The sequence below is a fragment of the Notolepis coatsorum genome (genome assembly GCF_963971535.1).
Source record: "Notolepis coatsorum genome assembly, chromosome: 3".
Taxonomy (NCBI): domain Eukaryota; kingdom Metazoa; phylum Chordata; class Actinopteri; order Aulopiformes; family Paralepididae; genus Notolepis; species Notolepis coatsorum.
In genome coordinates, this window is record NC_140167.1 from 63,707,084 (window position 1) to 63,725,016 (window position 17,933).

Here is a 17,933-nt window from a genome sequence, read left to right on the forward strand (position 1 = left end):
CAAGTGGCTCCAACAAGCCTCTGTGTGATAAGCAGTAGCTGGCCATGTTTTAAACCTTAACTCATCATGTGCCTCTTGCTTATCGAGAGGAGACGTTTCTTAACGACCGCACGTCTGTCAAGGATAAGACAATGTTTCACTTTGACTCTAACACTATCTCTCCCGCTCAACGCGGCTCAGACATAAATGGTTGCTTTTGAAAGCCCCAGTCCAATTTTTCTTTCTTCATCTAGGTGTGGGGTATACACACATACATTTCTGATCTGTAGATGGAAAATTAGCTTTTTGGGGAATAAACGCTCATATTTACCTATTGTCTAGTGTTGGCCTTTGTACCAAGAGCTCAGTCGATCAATTAGAGATTGAAAACACGTCTCTATTGCTTTTCAAGTCAAGTCAAGTGTTCCTTTATTAATCCCCTTGGGGAAATTCAGGCGCCATAGCAGCATGGGGGGGGGGGGGGGGGGGGGGGGGTGGCAGGGAGGTACAGACAGGAAAATAGATCATAGTAAGAAATTATAATAATATGACATAATATAAAATAATTATATATGATATACATAACAATGTAGTATAATAATACTACTACTACTACTACTACTACTAATAATAATAATAATAGAATAGAACATAATAATAATAATAATAATAATAATAATAATAATAATAATAATAATAATAATAATAATAATAATAATAGAATGCCAGTCAACAATAGTATACATGGTATACATAGTAGTAGCACACTGCACACAGTAAAAAGTCAGACAGTCCTAACAGTGTTTAGTCATTTAGAGTCAGACAGTCCTAATAGTGATTAGTAATTAAGAGTCAGACAGTCCTAACAGTGTTTAGTAATTAAGAGTCAGACAGTCCTAACAGTGATTAGTAATTAAGAGTCATTTACATTTACATTTAGTCATTTAGCTGACGCTTTTATCCAAAGCGACTTACAAGTTCTGTACGACAAGCCATCAGGAAGGGCACAACTCTATCAGCTGAGTAACAATGTTCATCAAAGTGTTGAGTGCTACAGTGTAGGTTAGTTTATTAGGACAAGTGCATGACAGTATGGTTAGTTAGGGTTAGATCTTTTTTTTTTTTTTCAGATAATGGTTGAAGAAGTGCGTCTTTAGTCGACGGCGAAAGATTGGACGTGTTTCGGCTGTCCTAACTGGGGTGGGTAGTTCATTCCACCATTGTGGGGCAAGGACTGAGAATAGGCGACTTCTCTTTGATGACCCTCCCGGAGCTTGGATAGGAGTAGGTCTAGTCAGACAGTCCTAACAGTGTTTAGTAATTAAGAGTCAGACAGTCCTAACAGTGTTTAGTAATTAAGAGTCAGACAGTCCTAACAGTGTTTAGTAATTAAGAGTCAGACAGTCCTAACAGTGATTAGTAATTAAGAGTCAGACAGTCCTAACAGTGTTTAGTAATTAAGAGTCAGACAGTCCTAACAGTGTTTAGTAATTAAGAGTCACAGTCCTAACAGTGATTAGTAATTAAGAGTCAGACAGTCCTAACAGTGATTAGTAATTAAGAGTCAGACAGTCCTAACAGTGATTAGTAATTAAGAGTCAGTCCTTTCTCCTTATTTATGGTGATGGCTACCCATTGCTTTACATTTTGGATCTGATGAAACGAAGTCCACACAAATGTACAAATCGAATATTTTATATAGCAAAGGGTATATACAACGTTCACTTGATGACATTTATGATTTGAAATGCACTTGTATGGCAAATGAGTATTCGTAGGTAAATCAACATTGAATGTCCAATCTCTGGTTACGCAGGGAGTAAGTATACAACCTGGTTATTTAGGGAACTATAGCGATGGTACTTAAATGATTATAGCTGGATACACTAAGGGGGGGGGGGGTCCCGCTGGTTGTAAGACAGTAGGGGGGGGTTAGAAGAGCCGCTGATGCCCACAGAACCTCGGTCCGCAGATGAATACAAACGATATACAAATACTATTAAATATATATCCATAAATAAATATATATATTCGGTTTAATCTGATCCTTCACAACAGCCGCCCCCTAATTAGTCCCACCTAATTAGCTAAGCAGAGACAGATTAACCGCACTGTCTACCACTCAAGGTCCGCTGTAAGGGTCAGTCAACTCACGAAGTCATGGGGTCATGGTCATCATCGATAGTGTCTGGGAGTCGGGGCAGTTCTATTAGCCTCGCCACGGGTCGTGTGTAAGTTCGCCCTTGGACGAGCACTTCAGCTGCTCGGACCTTGCCATCGGCACCGGTGATTACTTTGCTTACGCGGCCAGCCGGCCACATAGCCCTGGGTAGTGACTGGTCGATAATCATGACGACTGTTCCTTCTGTCAAATTGTCTCTCTCTTTTACCCACTTCTGGCGGGTCTGTAGAGACGGTAGGTAGTGGAGTAGGAAGCTGCTCCAAAACTTGTCAGCTAGCACTTGACTGTACCTCCACATTCTTCGGCCGTTCGCTTCTTCAGGCCTGTACATTGTCTGGGGTAGCGCGGGGTCCAGCCGGCCCATTAAGAGTGTGTTGGGGGTGACTGGGTCGACATCTGCTATATCACTGGAGACGTAACCGAGGGGCTTGGAGTTCAATACTCCCTCGATCTCCGTGAGGACTGTCATTAGGACTTCCTCCGCCACAGTCTGGGCCCCAAGCACGGCGTACAGGGCTGTCTTTATAGAACGTACTTCTCTTTCCCAGGTTCCACCGAAGTGGGGTGCGTTCGGGGGATTAAACTGGAAGTCAATCTGGGATGGAGCGAGGTGGGTCTTAAGTTCTGGGCCCATAGCTTGGAAGCTCTCTCTCAGCTCTCTTTCTCCGCCTTTGAAGTTTGTCCCGTGATCAGACAACAATGTAGACGGTTTTCCTTTCCGTGATGTGAATCTTCGGAAGGCCATAAGGAATGAGTCTGTGCTCATGGTCGGAAGGAGCTCGATATGTATCGCTCTGGTGGTCATGCATTTGAATACAATACCCCACCGCTTCTCGGTTCCTCTTCCTCTCTTTATATACAACGGGCCAAAACAGTCCATGCCTGTGGAGTGGAATGGCTTGTCGCCGAGTCGGAGGCGACAGGGGGGTAGGTCAGCCATCCGTGGTATGCTGGGCTGCGCGCGCCACTTTCGGCAGTCTAGACAGGTTCGCTGGAAGCGTCGCACCGCTTCTCTTCCTTGAAGTATCCAATAGCGACGTCTGATCTCCGCGAAGACTCTCTCTGCTCCTGCGTGGTGTACATCCTCGTCGTATTTCTTTATGATCAGCTCTGTGACCTTGTGTCGGCTGTTCAAGACTATCGGGTACTTAATGTCATCCGGTAGATCGGGGGCTCTCCGCAGGCGACCACCCACTCTGATGAGATTATGGGCGTCACTCTCGGGTGCCAGGTGGAGCAGTCTGCTGTCTGATGGGACAGGCTTTCCTCCCTGTAGACAGTCTAGCTCGTCGGGGAACGAGTCTCTCTGGGCTCGTTGTAGTAGAAGAAGTTCTGCTTCTTCGTAGTCAGCTGCTGAAATGTCAGTGGTAGACTGAATCTCTGGGTGGTGCCACAGGAATGTCTTTAGCTGCGCACTTTGCAGGGTAATGCAGTCATCTATGTTGGGGTCTGTGGAGGCGACTGTGCTCAGTCCACAGAACATAGGTTTCTTGTTCTCAGCCTCCTCTTTACTTGCTTCCCGTGGGGTGGGCGTAGGCCACTCTTCTTCCGGGAGCTTGAGGAATACTGGTCCGTCACTGTAGATGTTGCGACAGGTGAGGTCATCCAGGGACATTCCCCGGGTGATGACGTCAGCTGGGTTGTGTTTGGTGTCCACATACCGCCAGCTCGCTGCTTCTGTTAACTCTTGAATCTCGGTGACTCTGACTCCCACGAAGACTTTGTATCTGCATGAATCAGACTTGATCCATGTGAGTACTGTCGTGGAATCTGACCACAAGATTGTTCTGTGCACCGGAATGGTGAGTTCACGTTGGATTAACGTGGCTAGATGCGCTCCTGCTAGGGCTGCGCAGAGCTCTAGACGCGGGATAGATTGTTGCTTTCGTGGGGCTATTCTTGAGCGAGCCAGGATGAAAGCAGTGTGTATCTTTCCTCCCTTCTCTTGGGCACGCAAGTAGGCCACCGATCCATAGGCTACTTCGGAGGCGTCGCTGAAGACGTGTAGATCAATCTTGCATGTCTCTGGCCTCACTGTGGATGGGAAGTAGCTGCGGCGTATATTGACGCCTGGGAGTGAGCGGAGTTCCGTCTCCCACTCTCTCCATGTGGAGGCAAGGTGTGCGGGTATTGGGTCGTCCCAGCCCTGGTCCTTGTCCCATAGTGCTCGTACAATCATCTTTGCCCTGGTGGTGTAAGGTAGAATACATCCCAACGGGTCATATTGTCTGGCGAGTGTTCTGTACACACTCCGTCTGGTGGTCGGTGTCGCCGTCGACCTTCCCTGCTCTGGAGTCAGGGGTTTGTGTCTATAGTGGAGCGAGTCTGTTTTGATGCGCCAGACTAGTCCTAGTGTCATTTCTTGGGCTTCTCCTGGGATGGTCGCCATCCAGGTCTCGCTGCTGGCAGCCTTGTCCGCGGGGGAGAGGCTGCGCAATACGTGCGGGTCACTGCTGGCCCACTGCCTGAGATCAAAGCCGCCTTTGATCAGGGAGGCGCGTAGCTTGATTAGGAGAGCCTCGGCTTCTTCTTGAGTCGAAACGCTTTGTAAACAGTTGTCCACGTAGAAACTGTTCTTCACACTGTGTCGGACCTCTTCATCCGCTGCTGGGTCCTCTGCGACGTGTTTCTGTAGTGCAAATGTAGCACAGCACGGGCTGCATGTGGTTCCGAAGGGGAGTACTTCCCACTGGTAGATGGCTGGGTTCTCATCTCCGATCCTCTCTCTCCATAGGAACCGCAGCAGGGGCTTGTCCTCCTCCACTAGTCTCACCTGCAGGAACATCCCTTTGATATCCCCGCTGATAGCCACCTTGTCTTGGCGGAAGCGCAGTAGCACGCCCAGTAGGGAGGGGCCGAGTGTGGGGCCGGGCAAGAGCTCTTTATTCAGATTTTGGGATCCGATCTGGTAGCTGCAGTTAAACACAATGCGATCCTTGCCGTTGTGGTGGACCTTGTGATGCGGCACGTACCATGATTCGGTCGTCTGATCGGCCTCTTTAATGTCAATCTTTGTCACGTGTCCCGCTGTGATTAGCTTCTCAATCTCAGCGCGGTACACACTCTCTTGAGCGGGGTCTTTGGCTAGGCGCCGCTCTGTGTTCAATAGATAGCGCTCCGTGGCGTCTTTCTTTGCGTGAAAGGTGGGCATTCCCTCTCGCCTCAGGAGTGGAGTTGCGTATCTCATCACTCCGCCGACTGTGACTCTCTTTGTCCCTTGCTCGAGTAGGTTGATGGCGTAAATGTCTTCTTTAGAACGAATATCTTTCTTTTCGTTCTTAAAGGGCATTGTCTCTAGTGTCCATAGCCTCTCGACATGCTGCAGGAGAGTGGTGTCTTCTTCTGTCGTTCTGGAGTGGAGGCAGCTAGTGGCTGCTGTTCGGTTGAGAGATTTAGCGAGGGGGCCTTGTAGTGTCCACCCTAGGCGGGTCTCGACTGCTGCAGGACAGCCTCGGGGTCCTGTATGGACCCGGTCAATCGGGACTATAAGTTCTGCATGGTCGGAGCCTATCAGCAGGGTCGGGGTGGCGCCGTCTATGAGCGGGATAGGTAGTTGACGCAGGTGCACATATTTATCCATCAGCTTGGCGATGGGGTAGGTGTACTGCGATAGTCCTATTTCTTGGCTGGTGAAAGCATTTGTAATCTTATACCGTCGCTCTGGCTGCCCGCTTGCTGCGATAGTGAAGGAGACATTCTCGCCCTTTATCGTCTTTAAATCTCTTCTTATTGTCCGAATCGTCATTTGGTTCTCGCTCCCCCGCAGTCCCAGCTGGGCCGCAGCGGACGCGAGCAGAAGGGTCTTCTCTGACCCGTCATCAAGGACGGCGTAAGTGTCCATGACTTTATCTTGGTAGCTCAATGTCACACGGACTACCTTTAAGAGCACTTGGGCGCCGCTGCTGCTGGCGGGGTCAATGTACATGACACTTGCCTTGGTGCCGCTCGATGGTGCAGGTGAAGGCCGTCTTCTGTTACTGTCGTGTAGTATATCTAGATGGGCTCCGTCGCACCGACTGCACCTTTTCTTTAGGCGGCATTCGGCTGCCATGTGACTGCGCGCACATCGGTAACAGCGCCTGTTGGACTTTATCCATTGACTCACTTCTTCTGCATTCATCTTTGTGAACAGGTCACATTGTGACAGCCAGTGTTCTTTCTCACAGTAGGGGCACACCATCTTCCACTTCTCTTTTCTCGAGGGGGTACTGTGGCTCTTACTGCTCGGTACTGACTCTGATTGGTGCATGACAGTCACCGATCTTCTTCCATCATTTATTCTCCTGGGTCCCTCTCTGGAGCTTGGCGTGCTCCGCCCGAACGTATCCAGTCGTAAGCTGCTGACTTCTCTCGCCAGGAAGTCGGCTAGATCAAGGAGGGATGGTTCGGGGCCGTTAGGATCCCGGTAGTCTCTCTGCCGCCTAAAACGCTCTTGTCTTGCGGGTGGCAGCTTCTCTAGAATCCTCTCGACGTTAGAGTTGGCGTATAGCTCGTGCATGCCCTTTTCCCGTTGCGCTCCCAGCATCCCTACCAGGGACTGCACTTTGATTGACAGGTCGTCTAATGAGCGATTGTCTGTTGCTGGGGGTAGGCGATCAATATGCCTTATCTCTTGGATTACGTAATCCCATATACGTCCATATCTCTGGTCCAGCGCTGCTAGGGCAGCGGTGTATGGGGTCGTAGAGGTGGCATAGGCTAGCGCTATATTGTGCGCTCGCGGTACTTTCAGGTGCTTCAGTAATATTGCATACTTGTGGCGTTCATCAGCGACATCCACCATCATTGTCTCTAAGCACATCCGGAGCTCCGTGTACTGTGCTCGATTCTCATAGGTGAAGTCTGGAAACGACGGCGTGGCAATGTATGACGCCGTGGATGGCTGATACATCGGCGAGCGTTGGGGGAGAGACCTCCTAGGCGAGTCTCCTCTTGCGCCTCTGTGGGCTGGTACTGTAGGATAATAATAGTATTCAAATAGGAATAGAGTCAAATGACTTGCTCACTCAGAGGGTCCAGATAATAAGGTTTATTAACCAGATCAAATCAAATCAATACAACAATAGAGAGTATGGCTGGAGATCTTACCTAAACAGACCAGCTCCGTCAGTCAGGTAAAAAGATCCTGTTCCCCAGTTGGGGGAGCAGTTAAGTAACAGGTGAACAATGGGGGGAGTGGGGGAAGGGGAGGGGAGGAAGGGGGCGTAGTTCATACATATATTCCACAGTTGGGTCCTTTTCTCTTTTATAATGTGGCTGGGACAAGTATTCTCAGATGTATGGCTGGAATAGGTAAGGTCAGCATAACATGAGATAATAAATGAGATAAAATAGTAAAATTATAAACTTGTTGTGACCTATTTCGGTCATAGGGTCAATAAATGAAAAGAAATATAAAATAGTAAACACATGAGATACACAATTTAAAGGAATGAATAAATGAGATAATTTGGTGAAATATAAAATAAACAATTAAAGGAATGAAAGTAAATATAAAATGAATTAATAAATGAGATAGAATATGGTGAAATATAAAATAAACAAAGTAAATATAAAATGAATGTAATATAAAATACACAATTAAAGATAAAATGAGTTATTATTTGAATGTCAGTATTTATACAGTGTGGGTTAAGATCTATGTGTATTTTTAGGGTTGTGAATATCGCCCCTTTTACTTTTTACTTGATGGCAACACCTTTTACTTTAGTATATACACTGTCATCTGGCTATGACCATCAGGTCAATGGTAAAATATAAAGCATTTAAAGGTTGGCAAACAGATATAAACGTGAATGAAAGAAATGAAAAGAAATATAAAATGAATTAAAATAGTAAACAATGAGATAAAATGGTAAAATATACATCATTTAAAGGTTGGATAAAGAAATGAAAAGAAATATAAAATGAATTAGAATAGTAAACAATGAGATAAAACGGTAAAAACATGAATGGAATAGGACTTAATGCAAATATGACCATCAGCTCAGTGAATGACACAATTTACAGGAATGTTAAAGAGAAATATAAAATGAATTAAAATAGTAAACAATGAGATAAAACGGTAAAATATACATCATTTAAAGGTTGGATAAAGAAATGAAAAGAAATATAAAATGAATTAGAATAGTAAACAATGAGATAAAACGGTAAAAACATGAATGGAATAGGACTTAATGCAAATATGACCATCAGCTCTTGTGAATGACACAATTTACAGGAATGTTAAAGAGAAATATAAAATGAATTAAAATAGTAAACATTAGAGGTTCTGCATTGTGGATTCTAGTGCGTATCTGTGGAAGTATGGTGCAAGGGGGTTGGTGGGTTCGTTTTGCGTTTCTTCTATCATGGTCATGGCGATCATCATGGTTATCGGGGGGGGTTGGCTTGTGCAGAGTACTTTTGTGATGTATCCAACTCCGAATTTTATAGTATGCACACACACTACTAGGATAACAAATATTATTATTGCATACATAATGTACCGAACTACCACTGCTCCTATTGTACCAAGTTTCTCGGTCATCCAATCGGTCATGGTATACGTTGGCGGGATGTGTGCGGCTCTGGAGATGTTGTGCAGGTGTTCAATGATGCTTGGTATAGTCATGTTGTCGTTTGCAGGTATGTAGACACAGCATTCTTGACCGATTAGTTTACATGTTCCTCCAGTACTAGATAGCAGGAAGTCCAGTGCTGCTCTGTTCTGCAATGTCATCAATCTGATTGATGTCAGTTCGTTGCTGACGAGTGACAGTCCTTCAGCATCTGTGTTGGCTAAGTCTTCTATCAGTGTGGATAGGTCTGTGATTTGATCTAGGGCTGACATCACACCATAGGAGGGGATTAGTGCTCTGAAAAAGTCGCATGTCTTGCAGGCCCGGTCATGTGTGTGGAAGTGATTTGCGTGGCGTGTCTTTCTAGTCAGTGGGTGTTGTGGTAGGGTCGGTGTCACTCTCATGGCTGGCACTAAATATCCTAATGCACATGTGCCTTTCCATCCGGGTGGAAGGGACGGGTAAGCTTGTGCGCCACATATCCAGTAGGTCCCAGGCGGTGCTGGTGTTGTCGTTCGTTGGGTGGTGGGGGTTTCTTTGGTTGTGGGTTTCAGTGGTGTCTTTACAGGGTGGATGTTGTCCCAGGGTGGTGTTAATCTTTGTTGGCGGATGGGGTAGATATTGTCTCTGGTCCGGGGGGATATCGTTCTTCGTTTGCGGGTCGCCTGGGGCACTTCACAATGTTCCAACACCCCGACATTCTTTCCCCAACCCTTTTGAGATACACATTCTGTAAACTTCACTGGGGTAATAGAAACTGGTATTCCATTTGTATCATGACTTTGTCGAATCTTCATGTTTGATTTTGTGCAGCTTTCAGCTGTCCCTGTGGACTTGTTTAGAGAGGCTTTGTGGCATTCTGTTAGTGGGAGGCCCATTAACGGAAAACCATCTTCGGTAGAATGGGGTATTAAGCCGCATACATAGCAATTTGATTGGTTAGCAAAATGTGCGACTGCTTGGCTTAGCTTTAAATATAGGTTGTTGCGGTGACTGTTAACATATCTTTTGGTGCGTTCAACTGCTTTCCCCTTACCGCCCTTAAACCCATTGATCCATGATTGAGGTTCGTCCATTGTCGCCCACACAATGCATCCCGCTATGCCACATGCGATGATTAAGCAGTTCCAGTTGGTGGTCATTTTTCCTATTGTTATTGGTCTCATGGTAGATTTGCCCTTTTGCAGTGGGATGCGTGGATCCAGGATGCTTTTCCGTCGCACTTTACTGCCGTGTCCGTTACTAGCAGCACCTGAAATGGACCAGACCATCTGGGGTTTAGTTTACTTTTTCTTTTGAACACCATTATATATACATAGTCACCTGGGTTCAATCCATGACATGGTGTTGTTGGTGGTTGCGGTTGTGCCTGCCTCACTAAGGGGTGGAGCCTCTTCATCTGGGCACACAAAGCTTTGTAATAGTTAATAGCAATTTCGTCTGCTAGCAATAACTGGACTTGTGATAACGGGGGAAGCATTGTGGTTGGTGTCGACATTGGACGTCCAAATAATATCTCGTGAGGTGACAATCCTGTTCCTCTGTTTGGCATTGATCTCATTTGCATTAATACTAAGGGGAGGGCGTCGGGCCATTTAAGGCCTGTCTCTGTACATGTCTTAGCTAGACGGTTCTTGATGGTTGAGTTTTGTCTTTCTACCGCACCTGCACTTTCAGGGTGGTAGGGTGTGTGCAGGTGTATTTTCATGCCTAATGCGGTAGATAAGTTGTTTATCAGTTGTGCCGTAAAGTGCGTACCTCTGTCTGAATTTATGGAGTGTGGACACCCGAATCTTGGAATTATTTCTCTGACTAATACCTTAGCTACTGCTTGAGCATCGTTGCGTCTGCATGGGAAGACTTCGACCCATTTAGAGAACATATCTACTAAGACTAGCGCGTACTGGTATCCCATGCTTTTTTCTAATTGGATGAAATCCATTTGGATGTTAACAAATGGTCCCCAAGGTGGTGGGTGGGCGCCACGTCTAGTCTTTATAGCTTTACCTATATTGTGTTGATTGCATACAACACATCTTGAGCAGTATTGGTGAGCTAAACTGGTGATACCTGGCGCGTGCCACTGTGAAGTGATACTGCCCACCATTGCGAATTTTGACACGTGGCTAAGTCCATGTGCTAATCTTACTAACAGGGGGAGGAGTTGTTTTGGAGCTACAACTCTACCGTCAGCATGTTTCCACATGCCGTCTGGCATTTTGGAACAACCTGCTGACGTCCATACTGGCCACTCAGATGTCGCCTCTGCCTGTAATGAAACGACATGATCAAAAGTGGGAGTATTATCATTGGCGATTGTGATAGCCATTTGTTTTACCAACAGGGAGGGGACGGTCGCTGCCCTTTTGGCACAGTGATCCGCTCTGGCGTTTCCCTTTGCAACCAGAGAAGGAGAAGAAGAATGTGCAACACATTTTACAACAGCCAATAGCTTAGGAAGTAAACACGCCTCTAGTAGGTTAGTGACTAATACAGCATGTTTGATGGGAATGCCTGATGTCTTAATGAACCCTCTGTGTTTCCATATTAATCCCACATTGTGCACTACATTGAACGCATAACTTGAGTCGGTGAAAATTGTAGCAGACTTACCCCTGGCCAACACGCACGCTCTCGTCAAAGCGAAGATCTCCGCTGCCTGTGCTGAACAATTATTAGGTAGTTTTGCACTTTCAATCATCACATGGTCATCAACAACAGCGTATCCAGCATTCAAATCACATCCATTAGTGTGTCTTGACGCGCTACCGTCAACATAATATACTAGATCACTGTTAACTAGTGGTGTTTGTTGTAAGTCGGCTCTGGGTGAGGTGACAGCTGAGATTGTATCAATACAGTTATGTGACATTTCGTTATCCTCATATAGGGGAACAAAATTTGCTGGGTTTATTGGCGGTGCACGTTTTATGGTCAAGTTTGGGTTTGCCAATAGGATCGCTGTGTATGTAGTGTGTCTGGATGCTGATAAGTGTTGTGTAGCTGCGTTTTGTAAAATAATACACACAGAATGTGGGACGTAGACTGTTACTGGATGTTCTAGAGTAATGTTGGCGCTTCTCGATACGCAGAACGCGGCTGCAGCAACTGACCGTAGACACGGAGCATACCCCAAGGCTACACTATCAAGTCTTTGTGAATAGTATGCTATTGGTCTCATCTTGTCGCAATTTCTCTGGGCTAGGATCCCTGTCGCGTAGCCTTCTCTTTCTGCGGCAAAAAGTGAGAATTCCATACTGTAGTCTGGCATGCCAAGGCCGGGCGCTGTGGTTAAAGCTTCTTTCATTGCTTGGAACGCAAGTTGTAGTGTCGGAGTCCATGCGATCTGTTTGGGTTGGTCAGATAACGTTAGTGCACGAAGAGGCTGGTCTAATGCGGCGTAGTTGAACACGTGTTGGCGACAAAAATTAGCTGCTCCCAAAAATGATAGCATTTCTGTCTTTGATTTTGGATTGGGGCAGTTTTGCAGAGCTTGTACTCGGGTGTGGGATATTACCCGTTTCGAACCGTCGAGTGTGTGTCCCAGGTATTTTACTCTGATTTTGCAAAACTGTAGTTTTGGCAATGACGCTTTGTGTCCTTTGTTTGCAAGGGCAGTCAATAGTATGACAGAGTCTGTGTGGCATGCTGCTTCACTTGGGGATGACAACAATAGGTCATCTATGAACATTAACAGTGTACTTCCGCCGGGGAACTGTATATCTTTTAGGTCGTGGTGCAAAGCTTGACTATACAATGTTCCTGATTCTGTGTATCCTTGTGGTGCTCTCGTCCACGTCAGTTGTTTACCATTAAATTCGAAAGCGAAAAGATATTGTGAGTCGGCATGGATTGGGAAACTAAAATATGCACTGGATAAATCCACTACTGTGTAATGTGTTGTTGTTGTGGGGATTAATGCCATTACTGTAGATGAATCAGAAACCAATGGGGTGATGGGGATCACGCATTGATTTATGGCTCTCAAGTCTTGTATAAATCGCCAATCACGTTTGTTAGCCTTTATAATGGGACAAATTGGTGTGTTGCAAGGACTTTCGCAGTGTTTTAAAATGCCTTGTGATAGCAGTGATTCTATTACTGGTGTTATTCCATCGATGGCTTCCTGTTTCAGCGGATACTGCTCAAGTTTGGGAGGGGTACAATCTGGTTTCAGTGTGACTCTGTGGGGGACTGCAGATGTCATTAGCCCGACTTCAGTGGAGTGTGATGCCCACAGTTTATGGGGTACCTTAGACAATGAAGTTTCAGGAAGGAAAACAGCGTGTGGGGGCTCTGGTATGCATATCAATGGCCCTTCAATCATGAATGGGGGTGTGGCTATTATGTATCCATCTTTCAATCTAGTTAAATTCCACCCATTTTTCATCTTAACAGTGTGGGAGGTAGCTGTTCTTTTGTCTGTCTGTAGTCTCTTCATCATGGGGGACAAGTCCTGTTCTCCTTCCGCCGTGTCGAATGCGATTGCTATGTGTGGGGTATAATCAGAGTCATGAATTGCCACTCTTTGAACTTCTGATAAGATTACTGTGGCTGCAATGCCCTCATGGGAGATGTATATTTCTGAGAATGCTGGAAACAGTGTGGTCTTACCAATGGATGATTTTACCTTTTCTATATATACTTTTGGTACGTCTGTATCCCATTTAGACGCTGTTACGTGGTGTTCGGCCAGGAACTTCATCTGTAAACACCTCGCGTTCACTCCTGTGTCGGCTTCTGTTATTTCTTTCAATGCTGTGGAAACAAACTCATTGATAGGATCATTATTTAATTTCCATCTGTATTCTATCACATTTCCCACTCGTTGTGACATCATCTGTTGCATTTCAATTCTTTCTCCCTTCTCTGGTAGCTGTAAAAAGACTCCATCTTGTGAGCAGTAAATGTTAGCGTTCATTTTACAAAGCAAATCTCGTCCACAAAGGTTAACTGCTGCTTTAGATGTTAATAACAAAGAGTGTTCAGTTGAAAAATAATCGCTAGTTGATTCTATTTTAACTGGTATAGACAAAGGGATTGTCTGTGGGACACCGCTTATCCCGACTGTTAATACAGACTGTCCAGACAAGGGTAATGCCATTGTGCTCTCATCAATTGATGATTGTGTGGCCCCGGTGTCTATCATGAAAGTAACTTCTTTGTTATTTATCATTAAGTTAATTTTGGGTTCCTCTTCGGGATTTGCTGTTAATATTTGCATAACATTCTCCAGACAGATCTTTTTTTCCTGTTGGCACCTCTATGCAACATTCGTCGCCTCGTCTCCTTTGAACGGATCCGCCATAGTGTAATCTGCATATGGTGGGGCGCTAGGATGGGGTTTGTGGGGCCTGCGTGAGTCTCTTTGTATATATTCCCCTTTGTTCCCATTGTTTCTATTCTCCTTTGGACAATAGAACGCCACATGACCCTTTTGTTGGCAAATATGACATGTTACATGGGGACACTCCTGTATTCGGTGTCCTGGTTGATTGCAGTGGTAACATGTTTGTACCCCGTTCCTCTGTGGAGGCCCGTTTCGCGTGTTCCCACCCCCACCCCTTTGGTTGTTTCCCTGGGGGTAATAATTTCTAGCTGGATAGCAGTGTATTGTTTCCTCTTTTACCACCTCTGGTCGAGATACAAAGACTCCGATGTCTTTGATGACACGTTTCTTGTCGTGATGCTGTCGTTCTATATTGATGGCTGCGTTCTTAACGTTTGTAATAGGAGAGCTCTCCCAATCTAACTGGACGGCTTTCAAATGTTTTCCAACGTGTGGTAGGAGGCCGGTAACGAAATAGGATACCTGGATTGCGAGTCCCTCGTCTGCCGTTAATCCGCTGTTCGCGGCCCAAGCCGCTTTGAATTTACTGTAAAACGCATCGACTGTTTCAAACTCGTTTTGAACGCAAGCTGTGATATTTGACATGCATGCATTTCGCCTTGCCAAACCTTGTACCGCGGCTGTTATCGCAGTAATACACTGTTCTCTAGTGTTGTTTTCACTCCAGGCATCACTGCTTGGAATAGCCATTTGCGTTGAGACGCTGTGATATTTATTTCCTAGACATCCCAACATTAGCTGTTTCATGTCCCTAGGGGTCGGGCTATAGCAATGGCATATTAAATCCAATTGTTCGATAAAACCCATTGGGTCTCTGTCGGGTTTGGGAAATTGTTCAACGAGTCCTTTTAATTCTGTCGGTGACCATGGTCGGTAAACTGTAGCGTTTACATTTTCGCCTAGTGGGACAATCCTCATAGGATATGTGCTGGTCGGTTTCTCGGATCTAGTGACCATTTGTGATGGTTCCGGAGGTGTTTTAACCTTTTCTATTTTATCCGCTGGTGGTGACGGTGGTTGCACTGTTGGTGAACTGTCCTGTGTTCTAGCAGGTCTATTGTTCCTTGATGGTCCTGCTTCTACATTTTCTCTTTCGTCTGGGTTCCTATCTAAAACCACATGTGCGTCTCTGTTAAACGTCACTCTTGTGGATATGTCATCGTCTGAATCGTCTTCTACCACGCTTGCGGTCAGGCTTGGATATAGGCCTTTAACATTTTTTATATTGGGCCTTGTGTTACTTTCTCTGTCTTTTCCGTTGTCAAGCGTTTTAGTTTGAGACTGCGTTATAATACTTTTTTCCGCCTCTTCTTTTAAACGTGTCATATTTCTCAAATCAATTTCACATTGCCACAAAACCAATGCATGTTCGATACGACTTTGTTTTCTCACGGTAAACGATCTGGCACGTTCACGGAAACTTTCGCGTACGCCTCTAAGTTTCCCGTTATGAAAACACCCTAGGACTGGCCAGTTGTTTTTTGTCCATTTTGACCACAATCCCAAATATTTTACAGCTATAGGTCCATATTTTGTTAGCATGAAGTCGCACGGAGAGTTGCCGGTAACGTCATTTTTGCTTAGTGAACGCCCCATGATACCAGCTATATGCCCCGCGTTGCCCTCGATGTAACGTCCCTGATATGATCAGACTGGTAAACAGTGAGGAGGAAAGAGAGAGAGAGAAATAGACAGACAGAGATAGACAGACAAAAAAACTAGAACATATGCCCTATTTTTTGTTATAACTAAATAATTGTATATAAGGTGGAGACCAGACACTCAATCTTATATATTTGGTATCTTAATTATAACTTATTTTATATACTTGGTATCTTAATTATAGCTTATTAACTGTAGCAATCTATATTGTTCTAGAGAACCAATTTAGGTATTCATTCAAGTCAAAGTTAATTTTTCAGGTCTGATTCTAAGATATATGTATTTCAGTTGTATACTGCTATACCTAATTTAGATGTTGAATCCTTATACATATTATTCCAATTACTTTATGTATCGTTATCACTATGTAATTTATAGCGCCGTTATCATTACCTATCGTGAAACCGGAAGTGGAACCAAAACTACAATTCCCAACCGGAAATCACTACCGGAAATCACTTTCCTGGCTTCCTTGTATAACGTATAACGTATAACGTTAACTCAATGCTTTGCGATATCAGCCGGTTCGTTCTTAACTCAATAAACACCTCAGCGGGTTATAATACTGTGCACACACAAACAAGACTCAAACAGACAAACAAACGAAAATACATAAAAGTTAACGTGTGTATATACCTGGTCTGTATGGGATCGCTGTTCGTTTAATCGCCCAGCACCCTGCTGCGATAAGGCATTTATACCCTTGATATACACTATACACCGTTATTAAAGCATAACGACCGAATCCTGAACTTCGAAATTTAATAGCGATATATTAGATTATATATACCTTTTAATCATAGTCTCGGTCCCTTCAACCAGCGATTAATGTCCCGTTAAATGTACATTTACGTACTGTCGAGGCACCGCCGGTTTTCCTTCCCGCTCTCTGTATGATTAATTGATTAATTCAATCCAAATATATCGTTTTCAGGAATGGAAGAGGTTGTGAGCTTATTTTAAGGTTGTATCTATGAATATATCGTTACTCTGTTAAATCTAATTAGATTATAACAGCTTCTCGGTCCTAGCGTCCCGCCTCTTTGCCACAAGAATCATAGAATAGTTTCTAAGAGAGTCGCGTTTTCCAATGATATCACTCTAATAAGCTCACGTATCTTCCTTTGTTGACAACCTTACTGTGTGCCTTAGCTTTTGGTCGGCTCCGACTCGACCAGGAATAGCACTTCAACCTATAGCAAATCCTACCAGAACCTCCTGATATAGGACCGGAGTACACGCGTTTCCCCCGTAACGAATCCCAATACAGCCCAGATATTCAACACACTTTATTCTATTGTCCAGCCATAGTCTCGAATATTAAAACACACAGTAAATGCTCACCTTGTGTAGAGAGAAGTGGGGATCACACCAATGTGTTCCAGATACCGGCCGGCCTAAACTAATCCTTTTCTCTCTACACCTGAGAACAGATCAGTCTGCACAAAATTCGAAATTCGCGACGCCAAATTGTAGGATAATAATAGTATTCAAATAGGAATAGAGTCAAATGACTTGCTCACTCAGAGGGTCCAGATAATAAGGTTTATTAACCAGATCAAATCAAATCAATACAACAATAGAGAGTATGGCTGGAGATCTTACCTAAACAGACCAGCTCCGTCAGTCAGGTAAAAAGATCCTGTTCCCCAGTTGGGGGAGCAGTTAAGTAACAGGTGAACAATGGGGGGAGTGGGGGAAGGGGAGGGGAGGAAGGGGGCGTAGTTCATACATATATTCCACAGTACCGACAGGGTACCATGGCCCGCTGGTCCAGGTGCTATTCCTCGGGGCTGGTCGTGCGTCGTGCTCACCCGTGAATAGAGTCGGGGGTCTGTAGCGCAGCGCCGCGGGGGTATAGCCTGGGCTGTACTGGACCTCCTGGTCCGGTGGAGTACTGTGCTGTCGTCGGGCTGGGTTCTCCTCCTCTCCCTCTTCTTCTTCTATCAGGTCCTCTAGATCCTGTAATCGTTTATTTAGCTTCTCCGCAGTGTATGCCGCTCCTTCCTTGTAGCTGGGTCTCGCTTGGACCGGTCTGGGAAGGGGGTCTGCGGGGGGTATAGGCTTGGTCTGTTGGTCAAGTTCAGGGTCGCTTGCTCGGTTAGGAGACGCTGCCCTTGACTGTTGTCTCGACGAGTTCCTTGAACCCCTGGCGGAGGGAGAGGGTGTTGCCTTGAGGATCAGCTGCTCCATTAGCTGC

At 45.2% G+C, this 17,933-nt stretch overlaps 1 protein-coding gene across 1 annotated transcript in view; it reads left to right on the plus strand.

Moving 5' to 3' along the window:
• Nucleotides 1–17,933, plus strand: part of dennd1b (DENN/MADD domain containing 1B) — a 467,783-nt gene that overhangs the window by 262,578 nt on the left and 187,272 nt on the right. The gene's annotated exons all lie outside the window — the stretch shown is intronic.